This window comes from Vipera ursinii, assembly GCF_947247035.1.
Source record: "Vipera ursinii genome assembly, chromosome: 4".
Lineage (NCBI taxonomy): Eukaryota > Metazoa > Chordata > Lepidosauria > Squamata > Viperidae > Vipera > Vipera ursinii.
In genome coordinates, this window is record NC_139514.1 from 108047524 (window position 1) to 108061906 (window position 14383).

Sequence of the window (14383 nt, forward strand, 5' to 3'; positions counted from 1 at the left end):
GCATCCAGAAATCCAGGTCCCCGACAGGGTTGATGTCATGAGGCATGACGAGCCACAACCTTGAAGAACATCCACAGCTGATTTCCTGAAGAAATGTTGAAAGCAATAAACGGAAAAGACACCCATTCCTTCGGCTTTTGTAAATGAAGAAAAGGGCCGAAGGCAGTTTCATTCCCAAAGCGTTACTTTCTAGGCACACCTTGAAGTCATTACAATTGGGCACTGCGGGACCTGCTGTTTTTATTATTATTATTATTATTATTATTATTATTATTATTATTATTATTATTATTATTATTATTATTATTATTATTATTATGGGAAGAAATCCTGATCAAGCAGAACTCTTGCTTTTATGGACAGTTCTGATTCAGCAACTTAGGAGAATTGTTTGATCCCGTGCTTTACGAGGAAGGGAAATTTCATTCCCAGATTCTAAAAACCTTACTTAAACTCTTTTCTGCTAAAAACAAACAAAAAAACAACATGAGGTGGGCCTGGGCTACACCTTCGGTGTTCTGTTTGGGTTTAATGGCATGGAACCTGAGGAACAGATTACAGTAACTACCAGTCCACATCTCTGAAACTAGAGAATGGTTGCAAAAACCAAAACCAAAAAACGGGTTTACCTAATAATATGCGTTGTCTGTTTGGGCAAAGCTTGATAGCTAAGGAGGCTCTCCTCCCTGATTCAGGCCTGTTTGCCACAATTTGATCACCAAATTGTACTAACCTGCCTTGGGCCACTGACATCCCCTGGAGATAAGCATAAGTACCATTTTGCTTTTTGATAGTGATAGCTTTCATAGGAAATTCATCTGGCATATCTCAGTTTCGAACCACATTGGGGCAAAGGAAGTAATGTTGCTTGGTCGGTCCGTTCCTTGAGGTGGTTCCGTGCCATTGAACGTCCACTGGCTTCTTTGACTTTGTTCCCCTGTTTGTATGACTGAACTTCCTGGATGCTCTTAGAGACCAGGACTTCTCCGGAGTCATTTTTAATTTGCTGGTTGTGATACCCTGGCCAGGAGGAAAGGCCGTTTTGAAGATTCTCCTCTTCTTGAAGCAAAGGCCACCGTTAAGCCTTACCTTACATTTCTTGTCCCAGGCCTGGCTGGATCTAGGTGGGTGATGGATGCAAGACCCCATTCATGTAGAACAGTGGATGATGGTCTCCTGCCTCTCTTTATCATTGTAGCTTGGCCACCAGAGGGCCCTGATGCTTGTGCAAGTCCCAGAGCCATGATAAGCAGTATTCCAGTATTTGAGGGCTGCCACAAAGAAGAGGGGGTCAAATTGTTCTCCAAAGCACCAGAGGGCAGGACAAGAAACAATGGTTGGAAGCTGATCAAAGAAAAAAGCGACCTGGAACTAACAGTGAGGACAATTAACCAGTGGAACAGCTTGCCTTCAGAAATCGTGGCTCCATCACTGGAGGTGTTTAAGAAGAGACTGGACAGTCACTCGTCTGAGATGGTGTAGGTTCTCCTGCCTGAGCGGGGGGGCTGGACTAGAAGACCTCCAAGGTCCCCTCCAGCTCTATTCTATTCTATTCCTCCCTTGATCTGGCCATGGGGCTCCTTCCTCCACTCGCTGAGGAACAGACACAGGGGAAATCTTGCTGTAGGAGGGCTCTTTCCTGGCTGAGCCTCCGGTCTTCTTAATACAGCAGGAGGGCCCTTGTAAAAGCCATCAGCCAAGACAGCTCTGAGAGGAAGGCCGACCTCTGGACAAAGGAGAATAGGTCATTGACCTCCTCACAGGCCAACTGGCCCAACTGCAGGGGGGGGGTCTCCCTAGACAGCCTCCCTTTGTTATCACACATGGAAACCCAACCTTAGAAGGGGCTGGTGAAAACCGGGCATTGAGCTCCCACTTTTGTACAACCCAGGACAAGCGTCAGCCTTGCAACCTGCAATTTTATAGTTCTAACATTTTCTTGCGCCCAGCCAGCCTTCACTTGCTGAGAAGACTAAAAGGAAACAATAATTCAAGCTAGTAGATTGAACTGGTACTTTTGCTTCAGAGTCTCTGTCTACTTCTTCAGTTCTTGTTATGCAAATCATCTCTGTCTGGCTCAATCTGCTAGATAACCCTGGCTAGTGGCTGCTGAAAGGAAAAACACCCATTATTTCTCTCTCTCTCTCTCTCTCTCTCTCTCTCTCTCTCTCTCTCTCTCTCTCTCTCTCTCTCTCTCTCTCTCTCTCTCTCTCTCTCTCTCTCTCTCTCTCCTTTCAAGCTTCAGAATACATCATTCTGTGTCTCATTTCCTTCTCCGCTGATTGCAGCAGGGACCAATTGATGCTGTGGGGGTTAGATCTTCCCTTCTCCATCATTGTCCTCCTCCTTCCAGGCATCTGGCTAAATCTCTTGGCCTTCTTCCCTTCAAAATGCAAACCATAAATACGGCAATAACGATCAACAACTTGGACTTTGTTGAAGGGACCTTGCTGGCTTGGGACAACTCATCTCTTTTATCATTGCCTTCATTAGTCCTCAACTCCGTCTTGCATTTCAGAATCGAGTCAACCATAAAGGTTTAGGCAGCTCTTTATGGAGTCCCTTTTTTGGTGAGGGTCAGTTTACAAGAGAGAGATAGCGGGCTGTACACAGGCTGTCGAGCAGTGCCCTCTTTCAAAAAACTATTGATGGCAATGGAGATTGAACTGCTCTTCCATGAAAACACAGCTCACGACATAGGGAGAGGTTTGCTCACAAGCCTAAAATAGACTGGTCCCCCAAGAGGTCTCTGGGCTGCTGTAATTCCTGGTAGAAATAGCACTCTGTAGCTTGAAACCCAGCAGGAATTCAGGATAATCTTTCTGTGGACCTGGGAGATGTTCATTGTTACATCCCGTGGGTGGCCTTCAGTTGCCTTTAGAATGCTTGGCCATTGTGGTCTTCATTAGAAACACCAGAGGATGGGTTTTAGGTAATCTGGTGGAAAGATCCAGTATTTCTTGGTGATGGCTGATCTTCCCCCATGCTCTGGCAAATCAACCATTTACACTCTGCTAGAGGGCTTGCAAAGCTCGCACTCTGCTAGAGAGAAGTTCCCTGAAGATGGGCTCCAACATGAATCCAAGAGCTTGGAAGACTAAACCTCTGGTTCCAGTGACCAACTCAAACTGGATCCTGCAACATTATCCTGGGACATATATATTTGCCTTCATCCATAACCGTTTACCTGTGTGGAAAGAAAAATCTTCATCTGGGCCCAGTCCAAGCTGGGAATAAACGAAATGGAGACTGCTTTAGAAAGAAGGTTGAAGTTTATTGAAGAGGAGAGCCAGGCAGTAAGATGGCTCTGGGAAAACTGACCACATGTTGCTGGGAGTGGTGGGTTTTTATACCTTCTGGGACTCTTGAGGTTGCTTCCTGTTCCTGTTTGAGGCTTTGTATTTCCTCTGTCATGTACTTTGACCTGAGTCTGAGTGTGCCCTTTTGGTATTGGTGAGTTAATCCTATTATATCTTTAGAGTTTGGGTGGGGTATATAGATTTTAGGGGTCTTTGTCTTCCTAATCTCTTCGGCTTCTAGCTTTCTGGCCCCAACCTTCCTGAATGGATTATTGAATTTGCATTTCTAAAAGCTGGCCTCCGCCTAGGGGCTGGGGCTGATTTCTGGGGGCTGGTTCCTGTCTTTTTTAAAAAGATCTTCTCCATTATTCCTTTGGGGAAATATATTCTGCCTTTTTAATATTTCCCAAAATATTTCTTTCTTTGGATTCTTCCCACATCTGCTAAAGTGAATTGTAGACCCTTTGAGGGCTGCAGAAGCAGGAAGAGATCTCTTCACTCAATGGAGGAGAAACGATGGTGGTTTCATCTCAGAAAGAGAGATGCATAGGGAGAAGCGCTATGGCAGGGGTAGGCAACGTTGGCTCTTTTAATGACTCATGGACTTCAACTCCTAGAAATCCTGAGCCAGCCATGCTGAGGGGAGAGGTTTCCAAGCTGAGCCATGCTGGCTCAGGAATTCTGGGAGTTGAAGTCCACGAGTCATAAAAGAGCCAAGGTTGCCTACCCTTGCACTATGGAGTCTGGAGGCTCTTGGTCTCTGGATTGTATGTATGCTCTTGTGAGGCCTGAACTGGGGTTCCCTTTGCCCAGGAAAGAGTGGGCCCCTGCAGGAAAACAGCACAACATCCTGGTTTGACCAGCACACCTTATTGTGGTTATTTCAGTGCTGTGTTGCTCATTTTCCGGATGTATTAATTGGAAAAAAGACAACTTTTAACCATCCTAATCTGTAAAGGAAGATAGAGGGAGGGGTCTTTTGAAAACAGGTAAGAGAATAAATGGCAGTCGAGGATAAAGTATTCTCTGGATAGTTGACTTAGACTAAAAAGAATAATTTATCCGGAAGTATCTGTCTTTGCAGGTTGATTTAAGCAACTTTGTCTTAGATGTTTCACAGAACTTGCCCTGCAACATAATAATTAAGATAGGGCTTCAATGGGAATATTACGGAGGAATCAACCAGGAGGGCTAAGAGACGAATGATCTGCAGATTGATGAAAACCACCAGACTTCCATTTCACAATAACTCAGCCCACATTCCTCCTCTTTCACTTGGCAAGGTGTGCACAGCCATCCAAAGGCATTTTAATTGTTTTGCTTTTCGTTATTTTAATAATTATATTTAATTAATAAAATAACAAAGTAAAATACCTTATTAGCAATTTTAATTAATTTTTTTTAAAAAAAATATTAAATGATTTTCATAATCCTTTTCATTATTACAACTTCAACGTGTCAGATCCTGTTTCATTTTTACTTACATAAATCCAGGTTTAAGTAAAACAAAACCAGCAAAAGCCCAAGGGTTTAGCTTTGGTTAGTACTTTCTCTAGCCACTTGATCCAAGGGGTTCGGAGGGCCCCCGGTCTGCAAGTTGAAAAGGCAGCTGGGGTGCATGTGAGAATCCCTGCTGAATGTGTGTGGTGCCTGTTAAGTCGTGGGCTCTGGAGAGCAGGAATGATGACACGAGGCTGAGTACAGAATAACTCATACTTTTATTCTTGATGGAACTGTACTGAAGCTTGGGCCGCAACCAGCCACAATATATAGTCTAGCCCCTAGGCGGCAGCCAATAGGTTTGAACCCACGCTTGCCACCTGGGGCTGACCAATTGCAGGACCGGAAACGGCCTGTCTGGGTTGCTGGAGAGCCGTTAACTCCTCCAGCAACGCACGTGCTATAACACCACAAGCCCAATACATAACAGTGCCCATCTTCTCTTACTGCCTCCTGACCTTCTAAAGCAGGGGTCCCCAACTCCTGGTCTGTGGACCAGCACCAGGTCGTGTCATGCAAGAAACCGGGCCACACAAACAAGCGAAGCCTCATCTGCATGTGAAGCCACTTCCTCTCCGGTCCATGGAAAAACCTCTCTCCGTGGAACTGGTGCCTTGGGCCCAAAAGATTGGGGGGGGGGGGATGTAACTATTCTAAAGTACAGGAAATCCTTTTGCATTGAGCACCAGAAGCCCAAGTGGATGGAGAGAAAATTGCATCAGCTCTTCAATGTTCACGCAGCCTTCAGCCTCTCTGCTGTTGGGAATTATCCTTTGCAGCTTCCAGAACTCTCTGCTGATTTTATTTTGTGCAGAGGGTGCCAGCAGATCAGAGGGTTGGGTCAAAAAAATTATAGTCCCTATTTAAGCATTTTATCACCTGGATCAAAAGACATCCAGCACGTTCCCTACCTTTTCCTCCTGAGCAGATATTTTTGAGATGGGAAGGGGTGGGAGGCAGGCAAGGTTATTTATTTATTTATCATGTGGTACGTTCATATCATATTTCAGTAAAAAAGGAACAGAGGTAAAATACAAAATGTAGAATATAAAATCTGAAATCTTAATTTGAAATAAAGTGCCCGAAGGCAGGAGAAGAAACAACAGATGGAAACTAGTCAAGGAGAGAAGCAACCTAAAACTAAGGAGAAACTTCCTGACAGAACAGTTAACCAGTGGAACAACCTGCCTCCAGAAGCAGTGAATGCTCCAACACTGGAAGCTTTTAAGAAGAGACTGGACAGCCATTTGTCTGAAATGGTATAGGGTTTCCTGCCTAAGCAGGGGGTTGGACTAGATGACCTCCAAGGTCCCTTCCAACTTTACTATTATGATTATGATTGTGATTATTATCTAAGTTGCAAATATAGCTTTTTTTGCTTCATTTGTCGCAGCCAAGGAAATCAGGGAAACCTCTATTTTGACACTCCATCACTATATCTTGGATAGTTTGTTTTCCAGCCCCACAGTCACAATTCAGTGATGGTATTTTGCCACACTTACAGAGAATAGAGTAGAATAGAATAACAGTGTTGAAAGGGATCCTGAAGATCTTCTAGTCCAACCCCCTGCATGGGCAGGAGACCCTATATCATTCCAGACAAGTGGCTGTCCAATCTCTTCTTTAAAACCTCTAGAGATGGAACACCTGCAACTTCTGGAGGCAAGCCGTTCCACTGATTTATTGTTCTCACTGTCAGGAAATTTCTCCTTAGTTCTAGGTTGCTTCTCTCCTTGATTAGTTTCCATCCATTGTTTTCTTGTCTTGCCTCCTGGTGCTTTGGAAAATAAGCTACCCCCTCTTCTTTGTGGCAGCCCCTCAAATATTGGATCGCTGCTATCATGTCTCCCCTGGCCCTTCTTTTCACTAGACTTGATATGCAGGTTCTGAGGTTTTGCTGGTAAAAAATGCAGGAAACCAGAGGTTGCCTTCAAGCTTTACGTTTTTTATTCAGCTTAACAAAAAGTCGGGCTCCTCTAAATGAGAGCAGCCCCGAAAGACAAGAAATCTGTTATGTAGCGGGTTCTTCGTGCAGGAAAGGAGACGAGGCAAGTGAGTTCAAGAAAGCTCATCGTTTATTGCTTGCAGGATCTGAACTGGGAATTGGGCTGCAACTAGCGGCAATTTATAGCCTAGCCCCTAGGCAGCAGCCAATAGGTTTAAAGCAATCATTGCCGCCTAAGGACAGCCAATAGCAGCACTGGAGACCTGGAGTCTGGGTTGCTGGAGAGCCGTTAGCTGCTCCAGCTAACCACGTGGTATTACAATTGAGCCCAATACATAACACCCCTCCCCTCTTAGATCAAACAACATCAAAGCAATAGTTGGCCTTAATACAATTCACAAGACTTAACACCATAGCAACCTTAAATAAAAAAACAATACAAGCTACAAGGGTTAACATTATAGCATCTGAATGAATAAGCTTTCATTGACAGCACGCTAGACAGTTATCATAGCATCTGAATGAATAGGCTTTCATTGACAGTACACTAGACAGTTAACATCATAACTCCAGTTTTCAGTACAGCAACGAGTTACAGTACAGACAACATTATAGTTCTTTATTTTACAACGTAGTCAGCCAGATAAGAAGGAGGCTTGCATGCCCTTGTGGAATGCCACGGAGTTCCAGCCACTTTGTGGTCTACCAGCTTACCCATCAGGCCAGGTAGACCATTGTCCTTTGATGCACCTGAGTCAAAGGAATTAGATGCTCTTTGGCTGGCCTCTCCAATTTGGCCCACCCCAGAGTCAGACTGATCAGCAGAGTAGTCACAGTGGTTGTTGAAGTCTGGTTGACTTGCTCCTTTAGGGGATCCATTTTGCATTTCTGGACTCCCCTCTTCTATGCCCAGTTCCTCATTGGTTATGAAGGAAGAGTCTTGAGGGTCCATCTATGGGCTGGCTTGACTGCAAGTTTGGGGACCTTGGGAGGAACTCATGATGCAGTCCTCGCTTAGTGGCCGTTCTGGAAACCGTTTTTTGAGTTGATCAATGTGGCATCTGACAACTTGCCCTCCCTCCAGCCCCACTTCGTAAGACGGGCCCAGATGATTTGGTACTTTTACCAGGAACCCACAGATTCCCATGTCCATAGTTTCTGGCCCAAACCCAATTGCCCAATTGCAGCCCTCTAGGGGTTTTGGTCGAGAGGCTTCTGCTGCCACTCTATCTGGATGCAACCTGTCCAGTTTAGTGATCAGACGCCTCCCCCAAAGCAGTTCTGCAGGACTTTTGCCAGTAGCAGTGCAGAGTGTAGAATGCTGGCAGAGTAGAAAATCTGCCAATCCGTGATGCCAGTCACCTGTTACAATGCGCTTGAGTGATTCCTTCGTTGTCCTCACCATACGTTCAGCTTGACCATTAGTGGATGGGTGAAAGGGGGCAGACGTTGCATGTCTGATAAGATTTGCTCTGAGGAAAGCCTAAAATTCAGCAGCAGTGAATTGGGCCCCATTGTCTGAAACTAAGACATCTGGCAACCCATGTGTGGCAAAGAGTTTTCTCAGCACCTGGATGGTCCTAGCAGTAGTCATGTTTGCAACTGGAATTACTTCCAGCCATTTGGAGTGGCTGTACACCACTATGAGAAACAGCTATCCCTGAAAGGGCCCAGCGTAGTCTATGTGAATTCTAGACCAGGGAGTGTGTGTTTCCTCCCACCTGTGAACTGGGCCGTGTGGCATCTCAGGCCTAGATTGCTGGCATGTATAACAACCATGGACTTGTGCCTCAATGTCCTTGTCAAGGACAGGCCACCAAAGGTAGCTTCTTGCTAAAGCTTTCATTCTGACAATGCCTGGATGGTCCTCATGTAATGACTGTAAAACCCTGTCTCTCAGGGAAGAGGGAATTATGACTCTGTTTCCCCATAATATGCACCCCTTGTGGGATGATAGCTCATGCCTTCGGACAAAGTAATTCTGAAACTCAGAACCTGGGCTTTTATCCAACCACCCCGTGTGTACCCAAGAAAGCACTCTACTAAGTGTTCTATCTGTACCTGTTTCTGTAGCAATGTCTCCAGCATGGAGGGGAAATTCAGGCAGGTCCTGTATGGACAGAATACTGGCTGCAGGGGCCGGGTCTGGTTCCATTAGTGGCAGTGGGAGTCTGCTGAGGCCATCACCATGGCCCATTTCTTTACCAGGTGTGTAAACCAATTTAAAAGTGTATGCAGATAAGAAAATAGACCATCTCAGCATTCTTGGGGAAAGTATGTGGGGGTTTTGTTTGTCTGTTGTGAAAAGTCCCAGCAGACATTTGTGGTCTGTAAAGACCATGAAGTCCCTTCCATATAAATAGTCATAGAATTTTTTTATTCCAGCAACAATGGCTAGGGCCTCTTTGTCAATCTGAGCATAGTTACGCTCAGCAGAGGACAGTGTCCTTGAATTAAATGCCTTAGGGACCTGTGTTCCATTCTTTTCTAAATGACTCAAAACTGCCCCCACCCCGTAAGGAGATACATCACATGCTAAACAGACTGGTTTAGACTCTCTAAAATGAGTTACAGTGGATTTATCTGACAAGAGTGCCTTTAAGTCCTGGAAGCTTTTTTCATGAATGCCAGTCCATTTCCATGGAGCTTTCTTATCTAAGAGCTTGTGAAGAGGCTCTGCCAATGTGGCCTTGTTAGGCAGAAAGGCATGGTAGAAATTGAGGAGGCCCAAGAATGCTTGTAGCTCTCCTTTGGATTTAGGACTAGGAGCCATTTTAATGGCCTTCACTTTGGATTCAGCAGGGTGAATACCGTTAGCATCAATTCAAAATCCCAGAAATTCTGTTGAAGGGACCCCAATACTACATTTGCTGTTTTTTAACTTGAGGCCTGCTTCGCGAAGCCTCTGTAGGACAGCCCTGAGCCTGCTGGCTAACACTTCTGTAGATTCCCCAGCAATAAGAACATCATTATTTTGAAGGGCAGACGCCCTGAATGCCTTTAAGTGTGTGTTGCATGATGCCCTGGAAAAATGCCTGGGGCAACGCTGACTCCAAACTGTAAATGCTTTACTTTGAAAGCCCCCCTGTGAGTCACAATCGTCTGAGCCACGGCTGTGGCCTCATCAACCGGCACTTGCTGATAGGCCTGTGCTAAATCTAATTTAGCGAAAATAGTACCCCCTTGCAAGGAAGCTAAAATGTGGTTGACCACTGGGACAGTGTAAGCGTGTTGCTTAAGGTTTTTTTAATTGTACATTTATAGTCTGCACATATCCAAATTTCCCCGTTGGCTTTAAGTGGGGTGACTATAGGAGTTTCCCACTCCCCACCAACTGGTTGTAAAACATCCTGTTCCACCAGCTTGTCTATTTCTGAGTCAATTTTATGTTTGAGGGCAAAAGGGATCCTTCGTGGCTTAACCCTAACGGGAACTACGTTGGGGTCTAGCTTGAATGAGATAGGCGGGCCTGTGTATGTTCCTAGGGCTGAATCAAAAACGTCTGCAAAGTCCTTGCAAACTGATGAAAGGTTTGCAGCTTGTGTCTGGTTGATACCAGTAATCTGAATGCCTAAGGCATCAAACCAATCGAGTCCAATGAGACTCGTTCTCTGGCCCCCTACTACTATGACATCCAGGTGCCCATAAAACCCCTTAAATTTTACAGTTATGGTGGCTTCTCCCTTAACTTTAACTTGAGCATTTTGAAAGTCAGTTAAAATTATGTCTGAGGGCCTCAGCTTGACCCATTTGTTACTGCACCTGCACATGAAATTGAAGGTGTCCTGGGAAATAATGGAGACAGCAGAGCCAGAGTCCAACTCCATTTTACATGGGACTCCTTGTAGCTCTACCAGCAGTTTGAGTTTAGATTTGAGGGGGCATCGGGCCCCAGTGCAGCTTCTGCAAAACCCCATACTAAATGGACCTGGGCCCCGGTACCTCTCCTGGTCAGATCTTCCGACTGGTATTTGGGTGGCCAGTCCCTCTGGTGAGCTCTGCAGACCACTGCAATGGGGCCTGTCTTGCCGCAGGCCCTGCACATGGCTGACCGGAATCTGCAATCGGCATGAAAATGGTTGCCGCCACACCCTTTACATCTAGGTAAGAGAACTGCCTTGTAAGTGTTCTCTTGCTGTTTTCTGCTACGTGGCTGTGCGTCGGTTTGCTTGTGAAGCTTATTGACTTCAGGATCTTCTTCCTCTGAAGATTCCTCTAAGTGCTTGGCGCCCTCATGGTGGACTGTTTCTTCATGTTTCGTCATTTTGGTGGGCTGGACTGTTTGGACTGCACCCCTGGCGGCCTCATCTGCCATAACTTCATCTTGAGCTTCTGAAAATGTTAATTTCGGTCTGGCAAAAAAGTCTTTGTTGGAGCGTTTGGTTCCACAGGCCGCAGACGAGCCGGTCTTGCAGTCGCTCCTCAAGGTTCGAGAATTTACAGAGGCGTGTGGCCTGCCTCAAGGCCGCGATAAATTCTGATGCTGTTTTGTCGGGTTGCTGTACTCGCTGATCAAACGTGAAGCGCCAGGCAATCTCTGACATCTTTGGCTGAAAATGTTCTCCCAGCTTCTTCTTGAGGTCCGCATAGGAAATCGGCTCTATCGGTGTCGGAGCGAAGAGGTTTTCAGCCAGGTCGAAGGTGGCTGGGCTGCACACGCAGAGCAACGTGGTGGCCTTCAGCCCCTCTTCTACAATTTGGTTTGCCCAGAGGTAGTTTTCTACCTGGGACAAGTAGGAAGACCATCCCTCTGGGTGCTTGACGTCGAATTCACAAAGTCTTCCGACCTTCAGCATTCTGTCTTCGGTTGGTTCCTGCGGTTTCCGATCCTGCTTCCCAAGGCCCAGGGAATGAATCCACTGAGCACGTGGTCACTAGCATGGCTTGTTAGCAACCTGGGGGGGGGGTGGAAATGCCTTTTCCCTCCAGGCGTGAGCTGTCTCTCCCCTTGCGGACTTCAGCTCTTTTGGGGAAGCAGGATTCCACCTTCATCGCCAGTGTTATGTAGCAGGTTCTTCACGCAGGAAAGGAGACGAGGCAAGTGAGTTGAACAAAGCTCATGGTTTATTGCTTGCAGGATCTGAACTGGGAATTGGGCTGCATCTAGCAGCAATTTATAGCCTAGCCCCTAGGCAGCAGCCAATAGGTTTAAAGCAACCATTGCCGGCTAGGGACAGCCAATAGCAGCACTAGAGACCTGGAGTCTGGGTTGCTGGAGAGCCATTAGCTGCTCCAGCTAACCACGTGGTATTACAATTGAGCCCAATATATAACAAAATCCTTGTATTTATTCTTTCTGGTTACATAAGCAAGCCATCCAGCAAAGCTGACATGCAAATGATTTCACCCAGTAAGTCTGGCATACTGTAGATAGGAGAGCAGAAGTAACAAACAGACTAGACACATCTAATTCCTGCAATCGTTCTTCATACGTTTTAGCCTGCAGCCCCCTAATCGTCCTTGTTGCTCTTCTCTGCACTCTTTCCAGTATTTTAGCATCCTTTTTATATCGGGATGACCGAAAGTGGAGGCAATGTTCCAAAAGGCTTTGTAAAGTGGTACTAGTACTTTACATGATCTTGATTCTATTTCTCTATTTCTTGATCTTGATTCTATTTCTCTGTTAATACAGCCTAGGATTGCATTGGCTTTTTGGGCTGCTGCACACTCTACCATGACAAGGGAGAATTGCTGGCAGACATTAGTTTTTGCATACCCTCCCCAGGTGCACAAAGAATGGTCTCCGAATGACTAGAAAGGAGGATGCAATCAAAGATTCCTGGGAAGTCCCTTCTCATCTATTTCAATCCATCCACCTGTTCACAGGAACTGGTTATATGCACAGAAAACACCAGCAGATGGCAATCTCCCTCCCTACTCAACCCCAGGAATGCCCAGCAGAGCCTGGCTTATTTCTCCAGATGCTTTTCCAGCAACCCTCCCATAAAGATGTAAATATTAGAACTGCCTCGCTGTCCACACCCTCACACTGGGATTGTGTGTTTTGCAGGGGCGTGGCTGGCTCAGCTTTTGTTCAGGGAAGAAAAGGACATGGTCAAGCCTTTGAACAGACAAGGGCCTGGGAGAGGCAGTACTTGCACCTTATCTCAGCCACCACTTTGCGCTGGCTAGATTTCCAGGTAACAGCGGGCTCTTATTGTACAAAAATCTAGTGGCATCCTGTTGTCGCTGGGTGTAATCTGGCTACGGGTGGGAAAACACATCTTTGCATGCTGGATTTGGAAGCTGCTGTGTGAGACGTTAACACGGCAGAACAGCTTTTCCCATCCTGCAGATGTGTTGGGAAAGCCGTTCCCAGAATTTCCAGCCAGATTGTCCTGGCATGTGTATACACAAACACACAGACAGAGCATAGAAACAAGACAAAAGTTCTCAGCCTCTGCACAGCAGAAGTCCTGGTGTACCACCTGGGATAAGGAAAGGGGACACTTAGAACATACTCTGGAGATTTCTCCTTCCTGGAAGAAATTTGCTGGGCATCGCTGAGACATCAGCTTTTTTAAAAAAAAGATGCACTTGATTGATTGTTAATTACATTTTAAGAAGCACCTCTAATTACTTTGCCTGTTGGGCTCACTGTAAATACCCCACCTCTCTGAAAATCCCAGAACTTCTGCTGCATTTGATGGCCTTCTTTCACCGAGTTGTAGCTGAGGCCTCTTTGTTCATGATCTGGGGAGGGGTCCATGTCCATGTGCCTGCCTGACCCCCTTTCCTTATGGAAGGAGTATCTGATGTCCACCTGTCAAAAGTCTAAAGCAGAGGTCCCCCAATCCCTGGTCCATGGACCAGTACCGGGCCGCAGCATGCCAGCAACCAGTCTGCCCAAACCAGCAAAGCCTCATCCGCGAGATGCAGGCAGCAAACAAAACCACGCACCCTCCAGTCTCCAGTCCCACTAAAACTAAAGTAGAAAGGTTTCTGTAGAAAGTCAGGGTGTCAGGAGAAGATCCAAGGGTGGCTTTCTACCCTCCAAAATTCCACCTACTTCTCCATGTCTGTTTTGGAACAGCTGATTGGTGGGGTCTCAACTTTAATAAAAGCTCTTAATCAGGTGAGAAACTGGCTTGCTCAGGATCATTTCTTTTACCCCATCCTGGGAGGGGGATATTGGAGAAACTGAGGGACCCCTGGGTGCTCTCTGAGCTTGGTTGTTTTCTTGGAAATGGTTCATTACCCAAACTAGGTAACATCATCAGTACTCAGCACTGCTGATGTTACCAAGCTCAGAGAACACCCAAGGAAGGACCTCTCATTTCAATCCTGAGCTACAAGTATCCTCCTTCATTGATACTGGAGAAACTGCCTCTACAGATGGACAGCCTGGATTCAAAAAGATCTCTTCCGTTCTAACAATGGAAGAAGAAATGCAGAGGCTGCAAATATCAGTTCGAAAAAAGAATCCCGGGGGTTTCTCCGCGTGAATCGCGCTAAAAGTGTTTTTGCGACTATAGCTCATCCTTTGTAGGGATCTGTCACTCCTGCTTTCGTCTGTCAAAACAAACAACGTGGCTCCTTTGCAGTCTTGCACAACACAAATAAAGCCTCACGCCTAGTGTTTTCTGTGCTGCACGTGTGTACGTAATGGGTGAGCATCCCAGGTGGCTGTAATCCAGGT